The sequence below is a fragment of the Vulpes vulpes genome, chromosome 13, assembly GCF_048418805.1.
Source record: "Vulpes vulpes isolate BD-2025 chromosome 13, VulVul3, whole genome shotgun sequence".
NCBI classification, from domain to species: domain Eukaryota; kingdom Metazoa; phylum Chordata; class Mammalia; order Carnivora; family Canidae; genus Vulpes; species Vulpes vulpes.
In genome coordinates, this window is record NC_132792.1 from 129,234,005 (window position 1) to 129,256,688 (window position 22,684).

General features: G+C 39.7%; 1 long non-coding RNA gene across 1 annotated transcript in view; it reads right to left on the minus strand.

Annotated features, from left to right (window-relative positions):
• The window catches only part of LOC112923505 (uncharacterized), a 72,693-nt gene that overhangs the window by 23,360 nt on the left and 26,649 nt on the right, over nucleotides 1-22,684 (minus strand). The window contains exon 2 of the long non-coding RNA XR_003235687.2: nucleotides 1,444-1,594. This is a non-coding gene — a long non-coding RNA (uncharacterized lncRNA). The remainder of the gene's footprint in view (nucleotides 1-1,443; nucleotides 1,595-22,684) is intronic.

The window sequence follows — 22,684 nt, forward strand, 5'->3', positions numbered from 1 at the left end:
CACTGTTCATCCTTCTGTTCGGTGGGTGAACTGGGGCTGGCTCCAGCTACCAGGACACCTCTAGCTATTTCAGATCAGGCTTTGTCGTGCTGAGGTGGCTTCTGGTATCAGTGGTCTGCATCCACTCAGCCCCTGGAAGGGCTAAAGACACTGACCTTCCACAGGTTGGAAAGGATGTGTAATTTGACTGAAGCTCTCACCCCGAAATTAGGGAGCCTGGTAGAGGCCTGCTGGTTTGGGTACCTGTTGGGTTTTTTTTTTTTAAGATTTTATTTATTTATTCATGAGAGACACACAGAGAGGCAGAGACACAGGCAGAGGGAGAAGCAGACTCCCTGCAGGGAGCCCAATGCAGGACTCAATCCCAGGACCTCAGGATCATGCCCTGAGCTGAAGGCTGACGCTCAACCACCAAGCCACCCAGGTGCCCCAGTACCTGTTGGTTTAACATACATTAGCAGTAAAATCCATAGACTGGGGCAACTTGGCAATTCAGCATTGTCTGTGCATCACTTAAGTATGAGCTTTGATTAAAGGATCTTCACAAACATTGACACTGCCAGCATCCAGGGAGCTAGGGAGAAGCAGCCAACCAGAGCTAGTTGCTATCATCAGTCTGGAGGGGGGAAGAATCAACCACCCAATCACCCAACCAACCAAACACATGAAAAAGAGAATATTTCAAATACTGATTTGTACAATCTGTGGAGTAGTATGAGAATTGATTGATATAACCCATTATACTCAAAACCATCACTGAAGGAATTGTGCATATGAAAATACATAAAATGATTAGTTTCATTTATGTTGACTATGAATTTGTTTCGGAGAGTCAGATATACTGGGAGAAATTCATGCCCTAGTGCCTGCTGGGCCACTGGAAATATACTGGATGGATTACACTTTGGCCTTGAATGTATTTCTCTTGTTACTAGATCCTGTTACCACAATTATCTCAAAAAGAATACCGTACCTCCAGCTTGTGGCCCACTAAGACCATTAGGCCTTTCTCTTATACCATGTCTGCTTTCCATAAGGGGGAGGATGCTTCTTTGTCCAATCGACATTTTCCTCCCCAGTTTTAAAAGGTAATATTGCCTTCAAGCCTTCACAAACATCCCTATTCAATCTGTCCTCTGAAAAAGTAATGAACGTACCAAAAGTCCATCATCTAAATTGTTGATGAAGATATTAGATGCCTAGAATTAAGTTCTGCAGGACAGTCCTTAACACTATATGCTTTCATTGGCTTCAAATCAGCTGGGTACCATCTAACATACTCTACGCACTAATTCCAAACCAGTGGGTCATGAATTCGGGGAGTTTGGGAAGAAAGGTGCATGGGCAAAGAGTTACCCCTAGGTTTCTGTGAATCTCTCAGTGTTTGTGGATGTTTATAAATAGTGCTTCATGCATAGGTGTATTTCTGCTTTTAAAATGTACCTGAAAGAGGCAGCCCCGGTGGCACAGCGGTTTGGCGCCGCCTGCAGCCTGGGGTATGATCCTGGGGTCCCAGGATTGAGTCCCACATTGGGCTCCCTGCATGGAGCCTGCTTCTCCTTCTGCCTGTGTCTCTGCCCCTTTCTCTCTGTGTCTATGAATAAATAAATAAAATCTTTTTAAAAATAAAAAATAAATAAAATGTACCTGAAGGATATTAAGAATACTAAATCACAAATTCATTTGAAATTGTGACTAAATTCATATGAGATTTTGGTCATTGTGCATTTATCAATTGATGTCCTATAGTATATTTGCTGTTTTGAAGAAATCCTCGAGCAATAGTGTATATGCCCCAAACTATCCATTACAATTTTGTTTATAATATCCCCAAACTTGGAAATAACCTGGCTATAGATTAGTTAAGTAAATTATAGTATATAATATAATGGTATACCATTTATCTACTAAAAATGATTGCATTTATATTTATTTACACAAAAAATGTCTTAGGAGCAGGCGGCCCAGTAGGATAAGCGTCTGCCTTTGGCTCAGGTCATGATCCTGGGATCCTAGTAGCAAGCCCTGCACTGGGCTCCCTGCTCAGTGGGAAGTCTTCTCCCACTGCCCCTCACCCTGCTGTGCTCTTTCTATATATACCCTCAAATAAATGAATAAAATCTTAAAAAAAAAAAAAAGAAAAGAAAAGAAGGGACGCCTGGGTGGCTCTGTGGTGGAGCATCTGCCTTTGGCTCAAGTTGTGATCTGGGAGTCCCAGGATCGGGTCTCACATCGGGCTCCCTGCATGAAACCTGCTTTTCCCTCTGCCTGTGTCTCTGTGTCTCTCTCTCCCTCTGTGTCTCCCATGAATGAGTAAGTAAAATCTTAAAAAAAGAAAAAATCTCAAAAAAAAAAAAAAAAAAAGAAAGAAAGAAAAATATCTAGAACTTTTCGGGGCAGTGAAATACTATTTTATGATTTCCTGTCTTAATATTCTTTGATTTTTTTTGAAATATGAGAATATAATTTTTCAAAAGCAAGAAAACTATTGTTAAGGACTCCTACAAATACATGTTAAGTATATATATATATATATGACCACATCTTCTTGGTTTGGCTATAGGGAAAACTCAGTAAAATTCCAATCTTCACTGTATATCTTCTTGTCCTTTTTTTTTTTTTTTTTTATGATAGACAGAGAGAGAGAGAGAGGCAGAGACACAGGCAGAGGGAGAAGCAGGCTCCATGCACCGGGAGCCCGACGTGGGATTCGATCCTGGGTCTCCAGGATCACGCCCTGGGCCAAAGGCAGGCGCCAAACCGCTGCGCCACCCAGGGATCCCTCTTCTTGTCCTTTATCTGTATAACGCATCACTCAGTCATGGAAATAACTCAAATTACTTTGGCATAATGTATTCACTGGGACCCTACTTTGTGAGGGCTTTCGCATGGCTAGCATACTCACACATATGTGGAATTCAAACTTTTGCACTCCACAAACAGGAGGACACTGAACTCTCACATAGTAGCAATGCCTGCCAGTCCATTTGTTCAGCTTCAACAGCAGCATTTTTGGCTCTGAACTTGTTTTGGTTGTTTATTTAAATTTTTCTTGTTGTTACTCAAATCTCTTGTTATCTTATTTAAAAATAGAATATTAGAGACTTCTACTTCTCTAAGCATGAGTTTTTGAACACACTTTTTCATCTCTTTTTCCCCCTAAAGCCCAACTAAAACAACAGTAAAGAAATAAAAAGGTGTAAACAGAGAGAAAGAAAATGGAAAAGACAATGATCATAGTTCAGAGATGTCAACAAACTTGGAAGAAGGACAATGAGTAAATGAATGAGTGGTTTCTATTTAGCAGAAAAGCTCTTATCTATTAAAAGAGCATATTCATTCTAGTAACAGAATAAAGGAAATCAAGATGACAGGTAGTTCTAAAGGTATCTTGTCCTGACCCCAATAGCAGAGAAGTGGTTGCTGTCTAGGAGTACAAGCGGATTATCTCTGAGCTCAGGGACACCTAGCACTGCTAGAGGTGGGAGGGAGATATCACACTGAATAGCCTATTGAAAGGTAAGAACTCCCAGATTCTTTGCTTGAATTCCAGAATGCTCTTAGCTAAACATATCTCTCGGACCTACTCACCGCTCCCAGAAAAAATTGAGAAGTTTCCCCTCTGGGGAAGTTTACCATCCTGAGCAAAAAGACCATAGATGCTGACATTTGGGGTCTCCTCATGAAGAGCAGTTGCTGTGGTTAACTTCCTAGTGGACAGTCTCTGCCCGTGCACATAGAACTTTTGGGCATATTTAGAGGGCCTCATTTTTAAACATGAGTTGCCTACTAGACATATGAAAAAAATCCTATAAATTTGTGGACAAAGAAACTAAAGAAACAGAAGAAGGATCTTAGAAGACAGACAATGCAGGGAGCAGAGGCTAATTCACAAAAGGCATAAGTAGTATGTACAGACAGATAAAAATATATTGCACCTATTAAGAATATGATGTTATGAAAAAAATTATAAAATGAGAAAGAGCTCTTCATAATAAAACAACTGCTATATAATATCAAAAATTAAAAGTCCAGTGGAAGGGTTGGAAGATCAAGTGGAGAAAATATCCCAGAAAATGGAGCAAAAAAAGGCAAATAGAAAACAGAAAAAATATATAACAATTTAATCTATAAGGTACAAAAAATCCAGAAAAGGAAAGAAGAAACAAAAGAGAAGAAATGATCAATAAACTAAAAATAATAGGAAACCTCCCATGCTATAGGGAGAAAGATACCGTTTAAAAAGTTTCTGGGAGAGAAGAAAGAAAAGAAAAGAAAAGAAAAGAAAAGAAAAGAAAAGAAAAGAAAAGAAAAGAAAAGAAAAGAAAAAAAAGAAAAGAAAAGAAAAGAAAAGAAAAGAAAAGAAAAAAAAGAAAAGAAAAGAAAAGAAAAAAAAGAAAAGAAAAGAAAGAAAGAAAGATTCACAGGTCCAAGAATTGGAAGCTAGAAGGCATTGGAATAATGCCTTTAAAATTCTGACAGAACAGCATTGCCAACCTGAATTTCTAGTCCCAGCTAAATATTTAACTAAGTAGAGAGTAGGATTAAGATTAAGAACTCAAGAAAATAGAATAAAATAAAATAAATTATTTCTTGTGCAACTTTTCTCCAGAAGCTACTGCTGGATTTGTTTAAAAGGAGTGACGGAAAAAAAAAAAAAAAAAAGGAGTGACGGGATAAGTCAAGGAAAAGGAAAATGTGGGGGCACCTGGGTGGCTCAGTGGTTGAGTGGGCCCGTGCCTTTGGCTTAGGTGGTGATCCCAGAATCCTGGGATCAAGTCCCACATCATGCCCTCTGTGAGGATCCTGCTTCTCCCTTTGCCTATGTCTCTGCCTTTAGCTCCATGTCTCTCATGAATAAATAAATGACATCTTTAGAAAAAAAAAGGAAAATGTAGGCTGAAGGAAGGAAGGGATACTGCAGAGGAGCACAGGGGATTCTCAGGCTGCTGGCAAAGAGAAGTTCAAGATCAGCAGGCTTCAGGGGCACCCAGTATAGGTCAGGGCCCTGGAGAGACTGCTCCAAGAAAAACACAGACATAAAATTGATAAATTTATGTTTACTGTATTTTGGAGAGTATCCTATTCCCAGAAAGATTGGGGATGAATTCATAATTATTACATGGAAACCTAAGCAAACAAAAAAGAAGACAATTATTTACTTTGGGGGGAAAAAGGTAGTACCTAACAGTAGAGACAATCAAAGAAGATTCAGTGGTTCAACTGGGGCCTATGTCTGCCAAGTAATAAAAATGTCACATCTGATTTTTATATTGTTTAGTATAATTTTAAATGTTGATTTAATAAAAATAATAGTAACAGATCTTTAGGTAGACAGAAAGTGAGAAAGTATGTGTATGGTGGTGGTGGGGTGGTATAAGGAAACTAAATCCTCATCCTCTATAATTGGAAGTAAATAAGCAATGTCTAAAGTAGAACATTTTGAAAAATTAGCAATATAAGAATATTTAGAAACACAAGAGTCAAAAACAGAAGAAACAGCTAAAATATTTTTATATGGTTGCCTCCAGGAGCAGGCAGTAGAATGGGGAAAGAGATTGGGCACATGGGTGCATTCATAAATTCTAGAAGTTGTAGTACTATTGAGTAATATGTATACATGTTTTACTTTGATATACTTAAGTTTTTAATGACTGGAGAACAGGAAATAAAAGTGTTCTTATTAGTGATAGGAGGCAAAGTTCTCATTAATTTAATGGACTTAAGACAAAGATGAAAATCATTGTGCTGCAGTGTCAGTCTTTAGCCTAATACAAATGTCCATTGGACTTAATGTTGTCAATGTAAACAAAACAAAACAAACCCCACACCCTAATTCTATGTGTTGAATTATAAAGGCAAAGAAAAACATGAAAATAAAATGTTTGAAATAGATTAAAGATTCTGTCTTAAAGGTAAGGTGAAATTATGGTCCTTAGGGTATTTTTAAGATTCCAAAAATGAAACATAAATCCATTTATTCTCTATTTTATGCCTACTTTCCAGGCAGATCCTTAGAAAAATTTTATGTAAGGGTGGGGGAAAAGCATATGTGAAAGTCTACGAATCTTGCTTAAAAGAAGCAGATCATCATAATTTTCTTCTTCAATGAAGGACACTTCATTTTCTCTTTCCCACTTCTCAAAGACTCATTCCACTGATGCGTTTTTACTACATAGAAGTCCTTGTAATTATTAGTCACTTGGGTTTGTACAGCAGAAGACTCCTTTCAATCAGTGGGACTTGTATGCTTCTAGTCAGGAAGAAACCGTCTTTCCTCAGATTTTCAGATTCTCTTTTGCATCTGAAATCATGGCCAGCTAGTGGACTACTGGGTTATTGCAAACTACAGATTTTGTTCAAATGATTCTCTTTCCCCCTGCCCCCAAAACCATCACCATCACCAGTCTGGACAGGTGATTCTTCTCTTTTTAAGAAAGCACAGAGCAAATGTCAGGTGTGTCAGATGTCTTATAAGAGAAACAGTGTTAGGCAATTTCACAAACTAGTGACTTCCAGCAAACCAAGTTCTCCCTTCCAGTTTATCTTGGTCTCACCAGTAGGTAGGTTTTGGCTCAGTTCATCGTGTGGCATGGAAGTGGACTAAGCTTGCTTAGTGTTCAGATTCTAAAAATATCCCGGCTAAGAGGTGCATTGGAAAGCAGAGCAGCAGGGAGTGTAATGTGTTGAGGGATGGTTTGGGCTTTCAAGAGATGGAAGAGGTAGGAGAAGGAAATATGGTGAGTAATTTGGCTGTTGTTTCTTGAGTTTCTTTGTAGCCATAGTTGCATTAGGGCAGCTTTTTAGAAGGCTTTCACAGTGAAGCAGGGAAAGATTCATCATCCTACAGTGTGAATGAACACCTGGCAGGTACTGGGTCTGCCTTTCCCTCTCAATCATGTCAGGAAGAACAGAGCTGAGAGGCTTTTCATGATCTTCTGAGATCTCCAAATAGCTGCCAAGGAGTGCTTCTCCATTCATCTTGTAAATTTTGAAAAGTCTTCACCTCCAAGTGCAGAAATCCAGATTATCTCCCCAAAGGGATCCTCCCCCTCTCCAGAATGACAAGTTCCTCAGGACAGAAAAAGTTCATATACAATTTGGCATTGGACACCACACCCAACAAGCATCTTGTCCGTGGCAGGCACCCAGTAGATGCATGGTCAATGAGTTACTAAACATGCCTAGAGAGATGTCTTCTCAGAGCTTTGGATGTTTAAAAGTGATGATTTAAGGGGTGCCTGGAAGGCTCAGTTGGTTAAACGTCTGACTCTTGATCTCAGCTCAGGTCTTGATCTCAGGGTCGTGAGTTCAAGCCCCATGCTGGGCTCTACACTGGGCATGGAGCCTACTTTATTTACTTCTTTTAAAGATTTTTATTTACTTATTCATGAGAGACACAGAGAGAGAGAGAGACAGAGACACAGGCAGAGGGAGAAGCAGGCTCCATGCAGGGAGCCCAATGTGGGACTCAATCCTGGAACTCCTGGGCCAAAGGCAGGCACTAAACCACTGAGCCACCCAGGGATCCCCTGGAGCCTACTTTAAAAAAAATAATTATTTGATTCAAAATCACCCGTATATTTATAGCAGCATTATTTACACTAGCTGAATTATGGAAGCAGCCCAAGTGTCCGCTGATAGATGAATGGATAAAAAGAAGAAGTGGTATATATACACAATGTAATACTATTCAGCCATAAAAAATAATGAAATTTTCCATTTGCAATGACATCAATGGACTACAGAGTATAAAGCTAAGCAAAACAAGTCAGTCAGAGAAAGATAAAAACCAAAAAACAGACTCTTAACTATAGAAAACATTATCACCAGAGAGGAAGGAGGTAGGGGGATGGTTGAAATAAATGATGGGGATTAAGGGGTACACTTGTCATAATGAGCACTGGGTGTTGTACAGAACTGCTGAATCACTATATTATACACCTGAAATTAATATAACACTATTATACTGTTATAACAATGTTAACTATACGGAAATTTAAGAAACATGATTATTGTTCAGGATATTTATTTTCTTTTAAGATAAGAAAATAATGATCCTTCTTGTATATAGCCAATGAACAAAAATTCCAACAAGCGATTTCAGTTTTTAAACAAACAATAGCAAAAAAAAAATAGCTGCACTCATAAATTTTCTTCCCAACTCAGGCTAGCAAGAGAATATTTTAAGTGAAAATTAAAACTCCAAAAACATTTCTGAGGTATGATAAATATCATTAAGCCAAGAGCTCTTTTTTAGAGCTTTTTTATCAGGACACATACAAGCTATTCCTCTGCTTTGATTACCAGGGTGCATCCCCTGATCTACCTTTAAAGCCCAACCAAGAAGTCACCTTTTCTAGGAAACCTCCCCTGCCATTGTCTTACCTCCAAACTAAAACTAAATGAGGTTATATGCTCCTCTGTGGTTGGAACATCTTTTGATTGTTATATGAATCACTAAATTGTAATTTATTGTTTACTTTGTAAGATCCTTGAGGGCAGGGATAATGTCATATTTACATCTAGATTCCCTTGACCTAACTTAGGAACTGGCATATCATAGAGCAGTCAGTAAATGTTGGTTGAATTGAATTGAATGGTAATAGAGAATGTTTTCTTATTTGTGAATTTGATCATATGAAGCTTTACAATGATATAAAATCACTCCATATTTAGTTATATATCTAACAAATTGCCTTTATTAAAAAGATTAAAATTACTATGAAACCAGAGTATCCTGGAACATGCTAGACATATGGCCATATGGCTTTAAAGTTGCATATTACCAGCAGCTTGGACTTATTTAATTTGACAAAGTGAGGTGCTCATTGGCATTTAAAAGAAATGTCAGACAACACCATAGGGATGGGGTGGGGGGATGGCGGGGGTGGGGGAGTTGCTTCAATTAATTTCTGTTGGCAAAGGGAAGTGATTCACTTCTAAATGATTTGTTTTGACTCTGATATTATTTTCCTAGCACAGAGACTGATCTTACATCTTCTAGTAATTGGTTTAATACCATGGGGTGTTATCTGGCCCTTTTTCACATGTGCACTGAACAACTCACTTCTAAAATATAAGAAGGGATCCCTGGGTGGCGCAGCAGTTTGGCGCCTGCCTTTGGCCCAGGGCGCGATCCTGGAGACCCGGGATCGAATCCCACATCGGGCTCCCGGTGCATGGAGCCTGCTTCTCCCTCTGCCTGTGTCTCTGCCTCTCTCTCTCTCTCTGTGACTATCATAAATAAATAAAAATTAAAAAAAAAAATTTAAAAAAAAATAAAAAAATAAAATATAAGAAAACATTTGTTTTAAGAACTTGCTAATTAAAGAGCTAGATTCTCCTAGTTAAATCAGGTTCTCAGGGAAATTAGGAGGACTATTAGTACAGAGTTACTCTAAAAGCAGTGAAAACTATAAGGGTTAAACCAATTTGGATGATGAAAGAATAGGGGATGGTGGTGGGAATCTAATCTTTCTATGATGAGAAACAACACCTGCAGTATAAACCATTTCATTAATTTATTTGTTCACTCAAAAAACTCATATTGAGGCTCACCAAAAGTACTGTAGTGACCATAGCATATAATAGCATCCTCCAAAAAGTGCTAGAAAGAATGTCCCAGAAGCTTGACAAATTAAATGTCCTTCTCTAAGAACTCAACTGAATGTCATAATTTATTTTGGTGGCTGAGGCATCAAACAAGTTATAATTGGGGTCTCAGAAGGATGGTCAACATAAAGCTGAACTCAATCCCATTTGAATTGGATTAACCCTGATATCATATCCTTAACTGTATATTTCACTGCAGACAGGACTTAATCTACAAAGAAGCACAGGTGTTAACAAGGTTTGTGTGTGCAGAATTAAACCCTGAGTTATCATTTATTTGTTTATTTGTTTGTTAATGAGTTATACTCTTCAGTATGAGAAAAATATGTGATTAAGAGTCTAGAATCTGGCTCCTTCTGGACTTCATTCTTTGTTTTCTAGAATCTCAGAATCAGATCATTGAATGTGGGTATTCATCTGAACCAACAAAGCTGTCGTATAAAAACATTTTGTACCTATTACGCCTGCGAGGCACTAAGGATGCCAAAAGTATAAGCTATGGTCTATGTCTGGGTTTATAGACTCTCAAAGGGCAGAATGTGTATAAGAAAAAAAAAACATTGGAGAAACATGCAAAATGCTTACTGTAATATAGACTAAAAGTCCATATAGTCTATAGAGACTAGAATAAGTTCAGGGTTAGGGGATAATCTAGTTGGGGAAATGGACGAAAGAGAACTTGACAAAGGCCTTGAAAGAGGGGAATGTAGGAATTTAGGGGTGGGAGAACAGGAGGGCCTGGCAAGGAGGAGGGAACATAGGGGTGCTGGAGAGCAATGAACAGGCTTGATCTGCTCCAGTACAAGGGGAACATAGAACAGAGTTTACTAACTGGAGCCTGATGTCTGATTTGGGGCTGTGGTATATGTGTTATTTGACCCAAATGTAGTTTGAATATTGAAAAACTGATAGAAGTCACATCAACAGTTGGATTCTTGGTATTCTCTTAAAAATTGGGAAGTCTGGTAGCAATAGGTCTGTGTTCCTGGAAGGCCAACATCACTACCATACCCCTTGGAGCAAAGCACAAGTTTTCCTTGGACGCAGTCCCTGCCTGGCCCATTTGCTTTACTTCCTCACTCTCATGCTTACTGTATTTAATGAGCCCACTTTTCCTAGGTTACGCTGCGGTAACAAACACTCCCCAAAATCTCAGTCACAACCACAAAGTTTTATTTCTCACCCTTAATGCATGTCAGTTGGCTGTGGCTGTGCTCTGTGTCTCCTTCCTTCTGGGATCTGAAGAAACAGCACCTACTCAAGATGTACTGTTCTCAAGGGAGACAAGAAAAAGATCAGAAAAATGGCAGAACCATGAAATGGCTCTTAAAACCTTTACTCAGACATGGCATCCATCACTTCCTCGAGAATGCATTTGGTCAAGGCATGTGACATGTTAAGCCTATGTCAGTGGTTTGGGAAAATACAATCCTTTGACAGGGAGGTTCAGTGACTAACTGGGAACATATAATGCAATCTTCAGCAGCATTTGAATTTACCACTCCCCTGATGAGAAAACATTTTGGAGTGAGGGGTAGGAGTGAGCTGAGAATGCCAGCTACAAGGCTCATGACTGTCAACAAAGTTCCAAATGCACATCTAACAAACAGACAAACCAACAAACAGACAAACAGACGCCACCAGGGAAGGTCTGACTCTGGGAAGCAGGGTTTTCACACACGCCCTCATAAGAAGCATGCAACTGAACGTGACAGAAGCTAATAGAGGAGGAGGACAGGGTTGGATCCCTTTGCTCCTGTCTTTATTTACAGCAAAGGACAGAACACTTTGTCACCTTGGAAACAGCCAACAAAGGCAGTGTGTAAAGCTCTAAGAAATCCCTGGCTGCTCTCTCAGAGGTGGCTGGGGCTAAGTGCAGGGGTGGGGCATTCAGCCACTCGACTGCCCTGGGTCTTGGGTATTGTGTAGTCAGGCAGGTAGCTCCAGCTGGAAGAAAAAGCTGTTTGGCTTTGATGGTCACAGCTGACTACATTATATGTACCTCCTTGTCTTTTTGTATTCAAAGATAACCCTGCTGACAGAGGAGAGTGTGGCCGCAGTGTTGGAACCTGTGACCTGCACTGGGGACAGTCCACTCTCTTTGCTGTATGGCTTTTCTTTGCAAGTCCTATTGTAGTCAGTGATTTTACAACCTGTACAGCGTTTCCTCTGAATAGACCATAACAATCTGTGAGACTGTGCCGTCATTCCCAAGGTCATCTCTGTGTCACTGCTTGCATGTGGTTACTAACCTTCTCTTACCTTTTTATCCTAAGTTGTATAAACACTGCACTAATAAAATTCCTTTTTTAAAAGGTTTTTATTTCTTTATTTGAGAGAGACAAAGAGCATGAGCAAGGGGAGAGGCAAAGGGGAGGGAGAGGGAATCTCAAGTAGACTCTGCACTGAGCCCAGAGCCCAACATGGGGCTCAATCTCATGACCCTGAGATCATGACCTGAACTGAAACCAAGACTCAGTCACCACTCAGGCATCCCACTACTAAAATTCTTAAGAAGCTGGATGTGCTTCTGTCACAAACCAGAAGAGGACTCTAAATTGGAACACTGATCACACTTATTGCTGTGTCAGCTTAGACTTGTGATGTCTAATGCCATGTTGATGCTACCCTAGCACATCAAAATACTCTTGGCCCTTGAAATAGGGTTTTGAGCTTCTTGGACTTTCCAGATAGTATCAGTTGAGTTAAGAGCACACAGTGAAGATATCTCAGCACATCTTTAGCCCACGAGGTAGTATGTCCACTCTGTAGCACTTGCATGCCTGAGGCTATTCCTACATGATAGTCATAAGTTGTGCAAATATTTTTTTTGGCATTTTGTTGGAGAAAAACACCTAGTTTATTCAAGATCAAACATTACTGAGATCAAGACTTTATAATAAATTCCAGTTCATTTGAATACTAAACTTCAGATTATTTATATGTCTCCACTACAATATCATCGAATAGCAATGGCAGCAGATTGAAGGAAAATGAACTTTCTTTTTTTAAGATTTATTTATTTACTTGAGAGAGAGAGAGAGAGTGGGAGGGATGGTGTAGAGGGACAAGCAGAGGGAATCTCAAGCAGACTCCACACTGAGCACAGAGCCCAACACAGAGCTCTATTCCACAAACCCAAGATCACGACCTGAGCCCAAACCAAGAGTCAGTGGCTCGATCAACTGCACCACCCAGGCACTCCCAAGGAGAACTTTGATTTCAGCTCAGCCACTCATTATGTGGTCGAAGACAAGTTTTTATTCCTTTATAAAGAGTGGACTAGAACAAATAATAGACAGAAAACATATGACTAATATTCTATTACTCCTAACAACTTTGCCATGGCAGACATGACTAATCAATCATGGCCCTGATTACTACCAACCCTGGAATAATCTTCAGGATACTTTTCAGTATCCTGCTACCAGTCCCTGGACCTGACACTCAAACTGGAATCTACATACAAGTCTTGGTCTCAAAAATCTACAAAGTATGGAGATAGCATGTACAAGTGCTCTTCTATGTTGTACAAATTTAAGGTTTGTTTTTTTTTTAAGATTTATGTATTTGAGACAGAGAGGAGCAGAGGGAGAGAAAGTCTTACACAGACTTTGGGTTGAGCATGGAGCCCCACTTGATCTCAGAACCCTGTGATCATGACCTGAGCCAAAACCAAGAGTCAGACACTCAATCGACTGCACCACCCATGTGCCCCCAAACTTAAGGTGGTGGTATTATTATTATTACCATTATATTAGTGATTGTTACAGAGAATTTGTACAGATTGTGTTCAGGAATATATGGGGTGTTGATGGTGATTTGTGTCTTACCAACATCATCCATAGCTGTATTCTAATCGCATATACTAAGTGCTTCTGGCATTTTTAACTAAGCATATACTAGGAAAGCAGCTTCAAAATACAGAGCAAGGACAGCCTTGGACTGCCTGGGAAGCCATCAGGGAGACATGCTAACCTGGATTTGAAGCCTGACTCCACCTTTTAAGTGTGAACACAGGGCTGTCACTCAGCCTCTCTGAGCGTCACTCATTTCTTCATCTATGAAGTGGGCTTTGGAACTTCCTCTTAGGGCTATTGCCAAGTTTAAGTGAGTTAGCATGTGTAAACTAAAAAGCAAAAACCATGATTCATAAGTTGTGCCCTATAAATGTTAGTTCCTGAGGCTGAAAAACTGGTTTATGATGAGCAGCAGTCCAGGAACTCTTACTTTCTGTTTTAGCAAAAGATTAATAAACTTAAGAGTCAGAAAACAGGGCAGCCCAGGTGGCTCAGAGGTTTAGCGTCGCCTTCAGCCCAGGGTGTGGGGACCTGGGATCGAGGCCCATGTCAGGCTCCGTGTGTGGAGCCTGCTGCTCCCTCTGCCTGTGTCTCTGCCTCTCTCTTCCTGTCTCTCATGAATAAATAAATAAAATCTTAAAAAAAAAAAGAGTCAGAAACACTTTCAGTCAGAAATAACAGTTTTTTTAGTGCAAGAGATAAGCACCCAAACTTAGATCACCATCTTGGTCCAAAAGGAAGGTAAGAGCTGGAGCACAAGCTCTCCCTCTGTGAGATTTGCATCTTCTACCAAAAGAGATGCTGCAACTTCTTTTATTTAAAACAATTAGAAAACTTCAAAGGGATGATAACTCAAAAGCTGCAAATGCTGTATGGATGGTATTCAATAAGGGGAAAATGCTGACTCAGATAATGTACTCCTAACTCCTAACTCTGCAAAGATTTGAAACTGTCATGTTCTAAGTGCACAGTGCTTGATCATGTAGATGAGAATAATTCAGATCCCCCTGGGAATGTCTGTGCTGCTTCTCAGAGTGATCTGTGTCAAAGTTCCAAGCACCTCAAATAGAAGGCTTCTAATGTTCAAAGTTTGGACACTTCTGCTGTTTCCACCCCAAAGATGAGAATTTCTTTGAACCTGTAAACTTTGCAGTTTCTTCTGCCTCCACTATCCCTCATCCTTCTGTCTCCTCTTCACCAAGTTTATTATCAGTACATATTTTTCATATCTGGAGATCAAAGCTATTTTACTACACTGGGAGGAAATTTTGAGGGTACAAACTGTATAACGCAGGTTAAAATGACTAATACGTAATTTAGTTAAAAATCTATTTGGAGTAGTATGGTTATAAATCTTGCTTTTGTGGCAGCCCGTTGTGGTAGCAAGACTTCTTCCCCAAAGCAACAATCTGTTGCCAATCAACAGCTGAGAGTCCTACAGTCCAGAAGTATCTGTGCAGTACATGGGGTTTCCTAAAGATTAAGGGAAGACATTCTTGAGCCTTTTCTTGGACAAACGTGGTTTTCTTTTTAATACAAATGAATATAATTTAATCCTTAAATTCTAAACTAGTGGTAAGCAATCTTTTCATGTAAAAGCCAATATAAAAACATAAAATAAAAAGTTTACAGTCCCCACTCTCTTATTTTTTTCTAAATGAAAATGTATTTTTTTTATACTCTTTATAAAAATAGTATAAACTCAGAAAAATTAAGGCTGCTTTGTAGCCAATAAATATGAATCTTCAGACCATTAAAGAAGCAGCAAAGTGGAAGATTTTTCAATCTTTCCATGAATGTAAATCAAAAAGCAAGGGCAGTAGCATGCAGCCTTCAAGCCACAAACTACTCGTCACTTTCCTAACAGTATTTCTTTTCTAAAAGTTTTTCTTTTAATTGTGGTCTCTTCAAAATTATTGTTGTGGAAAATAACATGATTGTATACTTGAAAAAAGCATAGGAGAATCACTTTTATTTTTTAATTTAATTTTATTTAGATTCAATTAATTAACATACTGCGTATTATTAGTTTCAGAGGTAGAGTTCAGTGATTCATCAGTTGCAAGTAACACCCAGTGCTCATTACATCAAGTACCCTCCTTAATGCTCATCATCCAGTTACCCCAACCGCCTACCCACCTACTAGGAGAATCACTTTTTAAACCATTACTAAATTCAATATGGAGACTACTTTAAAGATAAATGTTAGTATATGTGTAGACATATAAACATATAATGCATGTACACATATGTAAATGTGTGTGTTGTATATATATGTATATGAGAAGCGTCATTCCTCTGCAAGTTGGAGTCATTCTAAAATACTGTTTATGTATGGGGAAATAGTTATTTCCAATTAGTCTCTTCTGGTTACAGAGACTCGTGGAAGCAAGAGTGGTGAGAAACACAAACATTTTAAATCCTCATCCTCTCTGATGCTAAAATAGGAGGTTGAATGATAGCCTCTTCAGAGTGCCTCAATGTGTCTGGATGAGCAGATGTGAGCCAGAGTGGAGTCTAGAGGGTGGAAGAGTGAAGTTTTGCTGAATTCATGATAGGGAATCCGAAAAAGGGCTTAACTTCCACTAGGGGGCCCACTGATTATTTGGATTGTTGTGAAGGCAGAAGAGAGGAAAGCCTGGCAGTGGGCTAGAAGTGAGGTCAGAGGTCAGCCAGACCAGGGCTCAGGGACAGAAGTGACCATGAGACCATTTGCTTCCAAAATTGTAATATTATATTGAGGGAAGTAGAAAGATAGGCATTGCAGTTGGCAAAAATGGAAGTTAGGTAATTATATTTAGATCTCAAGGGACCAGAATCTCTGCAGACAAAAGTACCCATTTATAATTGTTTAAGCATTGAGTCAAGTCCAGAGAATATGCACCAAACTATCCCCATAATAACCACAACTCATTTTTAGAGGTTCTAATTCATCACATTTGGGGCCCCTAAATATGTTTATTCAAAGGTTTATTCAGGGGGTGCCTGGGTGGCTCAATTGGATAAGCATTTGCCTTCAGCTCAGGTCATGATCCTAAGGTCCTGGGATGGAGCCCCATATCTGGCTCCCTGCTCAGCAGGGAGTCTGCTTCTCCTGCTGCCTCTGCTCTTCCCCCCCTGTACTCTCTGGCTTGCTCTCTATGTCAAATAAATAAATAAATAAATAAATAAATAAATAAATAAATAAAAGTTTATAAATAAATAAACAATAAATAAATATAAAAGTTTATTCAAGAAAGTTACCAAACACTGATGAGAGAAATAAAAGACCTAGGGGAGCTTAGGTGGCTCAGTCGGTTAAATGTCTGCCTTTGGCTCAGGTCATGATCCCAGGCTCCTAGTATCAAGCCCCATATTGGGCTCCCTGCTCAGTGGAGAGCCTGCTTCTCCCTCTCCCTCTGCCCCACCTCCCCACCCGCCCCACCCCTCCGCACACACATGTACTCCCTCTCTCTCTCTCTCAAATAAATTTTAAAAAAAATGTAAAGACCTAAATATATATAGATATATACAATATTCATGAACTAGCATATTGAATTTTGTAAAGATATCATATCTCCCAAAAGTAATCTAGCTCAAAATCCCTCAATCAAAATCCTAACACATTTTTTTCAGAAATTCAACAATCTGGTTCTAAAATATATACAGAAATGCAACTGACAAAGAATAGCCAAGACAATCTTAGAAAAAGAAGAAAGTCAGAGTACTTCTATGCTATCAGATATCATGACTTATTATAAAGCTAAATAAATAAAATGGCACAGAAAGAGATAAAAAGATGAATGGAACACAATAAAGTCCAGAAACCAAGCTGCACAATTAATTATGACAAAGTCAACACTGCAAAGCAATGGAGAAAGTCTGGTCATTTCCATAGATAGTGCTGAGTGGTTGGTATCCATCCATAAAGGGAAGAAAATAAATGTTGGCCTCTACCTCACACCACACTCAAAAAGTAAATTCCAGATGGAGTTTGATGTAAATGTGAGAGATACAGCTATAAAGCTTCTAGAAGATAACATTGGAAAATATATTTGTGACACGACAGGCCCTGTCCCTTCAAACAACAATAAGAACCACCTAGCCTAGAGTGACCAACCACTGTGGCTTACCTGGGACTGTCCTTCTTTTAGCGTTGATATATCTGGGCAACGGATTATTTGGATTGTGTTATTTCCAGACATTCTCGAATGGTTGGTCACCCTAATAACCTATAAGTGAAAATATCGACAAAGTGGACTGCATTAAAACTAAGAATTTCTGCTCATCAAAATACATCACTGAGAAAGTGAAAAGGCAAGTATTGAAATGGGAGGAGATATTTACCATACCTCTAGCCAACAAAGGGTTAGTATATAATGCAGTCCTACAAATCAATAAGACAATACAATACTAAAATGAACAAAAACTTGGAAAAGGGATTTCACAAAATAGCTAACAAACATACTAGAAGTTATTCAGCTCTGTAAATCCTGAGGGAGATGCAAATTAACACCACAGTGAGAAACCACTGCTCTCTCATGAGATAATAATGGGGGAAGAGGCACAGTCAGATTTTACTGATATTGTCTTCAGCCTCAAGATGCCACTGGGCTGAAGAAATGTGGCAGTTCTCAGAACAGGGGGCCAGGGGCAAAGGAGCTGAGTTTCTGTGCAAGATTGGGTTTTAAGGGAGAGTTTCCATGATTACTAAAAAAATTTTTTTACATGTTATGACTCCATATAGTGGCTTTTTTTTTTTTAAGGAATTTAGAATTTCAGGCACACTTTGGTGGCTCAGTCGGTTGGCATTGAGTCAAGTCCAGAGAATATGCACCAAACTATCCCCATAATAACCACAACTCAAAGGGAGAGTTTCCATGATTACTAAAAAAATTTTTTTACATGTTATGACTCCATATAGTGGCTTTTTTTTTTTTTAAGGAATTTAAGAATTTCAGGCACACTTTGGTGGCTCAGTCGGTTGGGCAGCTGACTCTTGATTTTGGCTCAGGTCATGATCTCAGGATCCTGGGATGGAACCCCACAACAGGCTCCATGATCAGATGGAGTCTGCTTGAAGATTTTCTCTTTCTTCTTTTGCCCCTCCCACTCTTCATGCTTGCTCTCTCCCTCTCTCTCTCTCCTTCTCTCTCACCCTCTCAAATAAATAAATCTTTTTTAAAAAAGAAAAGAATTTAAGAATTCCAACCACAAAAAAAAAAAAAAAAAAAGAATTCCAACCACATTATGGGGCATGATACTCTAGCTGAGCCCCAGGCCCAGCTAGTGGTTGTTGAGTAGAGCTGCTGGACCCGTAGCTGGCAGCCCCAAAATCTGTGTTCCTTGCTATGCTTGTTGGAGAGAGGCATTTGAAAGGGTGGTTTGGGGTAAATACCTAGAGAAAAGAGGGCAAAGTGAATTAAGAATGGTGCCTGTTCCTGGGCTGAACTCAAGGGAGAGAAAGGATAGTCCGAAACCAAAGAAACAGTTTTCTTAAAGTACTTGGTGGGATTTGAGGCACGAGCAGTGATGCTTCTGGGCCAGGCGACAAATTTGAAAACAGTGGTAGAAGGGATGCCTGGGTGGCTCAGTGGTTGAGCATTTATCTCTGGCTCAGGGTGTGATCTGAGGTCCTGGGATCAAGTGCCGCATTGGGCTTTCTGCAGGGAGTCTGTTTCTCCCTCTGCCTATGTCACTGCCTCTCTCTGTGTGTCTCTCATGAATAAATAAATAAATTTTTTAGAAAAGAAAAGAATAGAAAACAGTGATGGAGTGAGATGTCCTGTCTCCGTGTAAGCCAAACACCCAGCACAGTAGGCCCTGGGAGGCCTACCTGTCTCCGTGTAAGCCAAACACCCAGCACACACAGCCCTGGGAGGCCACCTTCTCCTGCCTGGTAGGGATGGCAGGGTGGCTCTGAGCAGAGGCACACGGAAGGACAACTCTCACAGGGTGCTCATGTTCTGAAGTGATGGGGATTGGTGCTGTGAACAGGAGCTTTGGAATAATCAATGATAATTTGACTTCGTTTGTACCCACAGTCCAGTAGGGTCTTGAGACATCTGGGGTGTATGGTATCAGTGTGATTTGTGTGATCTGTTTTTTTTTTAAACAGAGAAAAGAAGATTCAACTTATGTTGTATAATAAGACCCTCACTTATTTTATATTATTAGGAAATGTGATATTCTAAGTAAGTCAATTTTCCAAACGATTGAAATAGTCCCCTAAGATTTTACACTATTTTAACCTTTCTGATGGAAAGATGCCAAAATACACTACACTTTGATACTTTCTTAAACAGAATAAAAGGATGAATTTAACCATTCCTTGATATCTCCAAGTCATCATGAGCACGGATTACTTTTTGTGCCATGATATGGCAGGGCCCTCAGGCTCTGACATATGTAGGGCTCTGCTCTCCTAAGATAAATTGGGCTGATCTGCTCTGCTCTCTGGGTTCCTGTGTCCACTCTGATAGTTATTTCCACTTGCAAGGTTATCCACTGTCCATAGACTCTTCTTGCATCTCTTGAGGAGACAGTTTCTAGGAATCTACTTTAACCTCATCATCCCTTTAATTTAATCTGCTTTGGATCTAGAAGTCACATGACTCTTGTAAACAGTCTCTCTTAAAAAAAGCAAAAAACAAAACAAAACAAAACAAAAAAACAAAAAACAAAAAACTGCCTTCTGACACACGGTTGGAAAGGTTTGCCTAGGAATGGAGGGCAAGTATTTAAGATAGTTATTTGGTCTATTTGGAGGCATTTTGATTTAACTTTTGCTCTTGGCTATGTTGCCCCAAATTGAAGTTACCAGATAAGGGACTTCCAGAGAAGTGGTTTTAGTGTACATATAATTGAGATCCTGGGGAGATGGTAACAGACGACAGTAGCCCACCATCTTACCCTGAGTAACATTATCCTATTCATTTTATGGAAATTGTAGTTAATATTCAGAATTAATTAGATTGTACAATCAGTTTCAAAAGCATAATGCAGTGGTGTATAAAATTTAATAATGCATAGAACTTGTTATGGAAATTTAAAATTTTAGGACCTAGATGAAATTCAAACATGAATTTTGTATGAAGAAATGAAACAAAATAGTTTTGTTAGAGTAATTTGCTTTATTACAAGGGAGAACATCCACGGCATCATTTAAATACTATACCATTCATCACATGCAATGCTTCCCAGCAAACTAATTTAAGATAGACTCCAGACTTGATAAATATCAAAAGGGTATATCACTGTCCTGCCTCTGCCTGTTTCTCTTTTGAAGATCAGCAGGCTTAGTAAAAACAGATTTTTTTTAAAATAAGCATTATCATATACAGAGAAGACTGGAAATCATAAATGATGTGAGCAACTTCCCTTGATTATGACAGGAAGCCTGCATATGTAATCTTTGTAGCGAATAAACATCTTCAATTTCTAGTATTATATCATCCAATTCCAGGAAAACATTATCATAATATGAAATAGATGAGAAAGCAAATAGCAATCAGAACTATCTGGCAATGAGAAATACTAGGTTTTTCTCTCTCCTGAGTTGGGGAAGCCTGGCTTAATAAGGAAAGCCGATGTAAGGTGCTCCTGGGTTCAAATCTCAATGCCTATGTGACTGGGCAAATTACTAAATTTCTCTCAACCTTAGTTCCTCTGAGCAATGGAAATGATCTTTCCTTCACAAGGATGGATAATGTTTCAATGAGATAGTGTACATTTAGCCCTTTCCTACACCCTACATCCCCTCTGTTGGGAAACAATAGTCTACACCATTGGTGTACTGGTCCTCACCTCTTCTATGTATTATCTTTGTAGGGGCTTCCAGCCACCCAACCAGGAAGCCAGTGGTTGTCTCCTCCCTCCCCTTCCTCCCACTGGCTTGACTCCCTGTCCCCAATTCTCGTTTGAGTTAGCAGTCAGATGTGTCTACTTTGAGACTGACTGATCTACGCATACTACAAAGTGTGTACTTAACCTACACTGGTGAATGCTCTATAACCTAAAATTTTCTTGAGGGGAGGAATTGTAGTTTTTATATCCGGCAATGATACCTATGAAACTGAAGTAAAATAAAAGAGAAATAGCCCAAAAAAATCCCAGTTTGCTCTCTCCCTATTCCTGCTTACACTCAAGATGCTGACTTGTGTGGCTCTTGTGTGTCACTGGCTCTTGCCCTGCCAAGCCATGCAGGTCTCCTCTCCGAGGGTATTTCTGGGAACCTGTAGGTATGTCCCATGCTCCTACCACCACCTGCAATGACAGCAACACTAGAGAGCACTGTGATCTCCAGGGCATTCGTGTATCTTGCCTGAGGTGAAACAGTAAGGGGGAGAGGCAGAATGGGATGGATCTCAGGTCTGACTGATGTCAGGACTCACCTAACCTTCTCACTATCTTTTCTCCTTCAATACATCAGACTGGGTGGCTCAAGTCGTGATCCTGGGGTCCTGGGGTCCTGGGTTCAGGCTCCCCAATCAGCCGGGAGCCGCCTTCTCCTCTCTCCCTACCCCTCCCCATCCTTGTGCTCTCTCCCCCTCTTTCAAATAAATAATAGGTAAAATCTTTTAAGAAATGCGTCTCAGGGCAGTGCCGGTGGCGCAGAGGTTTAGGGCCGCCTGCAGCCCAGGATGTGATCCTGGAGACCCAGGATCGAGTCCCACGTGGGGCTTCCTGCATGGAGCCTGCTTCTCCCTCTGCCTGTCTCTGCCTCTCTTCTCTCTCTCTGAATAAATAAATAAATAAATAAATAAATAAATAAATAAATAAATCTTAAAAAAAAAGAAAATAAAATAAAAACGTCTGATAAGTTACCCATGGCATCCCCCATTTTATACCCTTTCGTTTACTTAGTCTCCTTTCCAACACTGCAGTTTTTGATTTGCCAGAGTTGGTTGGAGTTCTCTCTCTCCCCTTCATTAACCTTGACCAGAGGAGTACCAGAGCTCCTTGTGTCTCTATGTCCTAGAGCAAGTTTCATAGAATAATCTTTATAGAAAGGGCTGAAATTCATCAAGTATGCCCTGGGAAGGCATGGGGTGCAGCTGGCATCTACTCAGATGGGTTGCTTGTCTGTTCTGTTTAGTCAATGCTCAAACCAAACTGGGTGCTAAATATTTTGAGTATCACCTCTGCTTCCAGAGCTACCTCTCCACAGGAAGCCATAGATGAGTGCTCATGGGAGTCTGAGCCAGGAGTTTAACCTGAGTTTAACCAAAGCATAGTTGTGCCTTTACCCTTGAAAGATCAAGATGGACTTGGATGTATGGTCAGGCTGT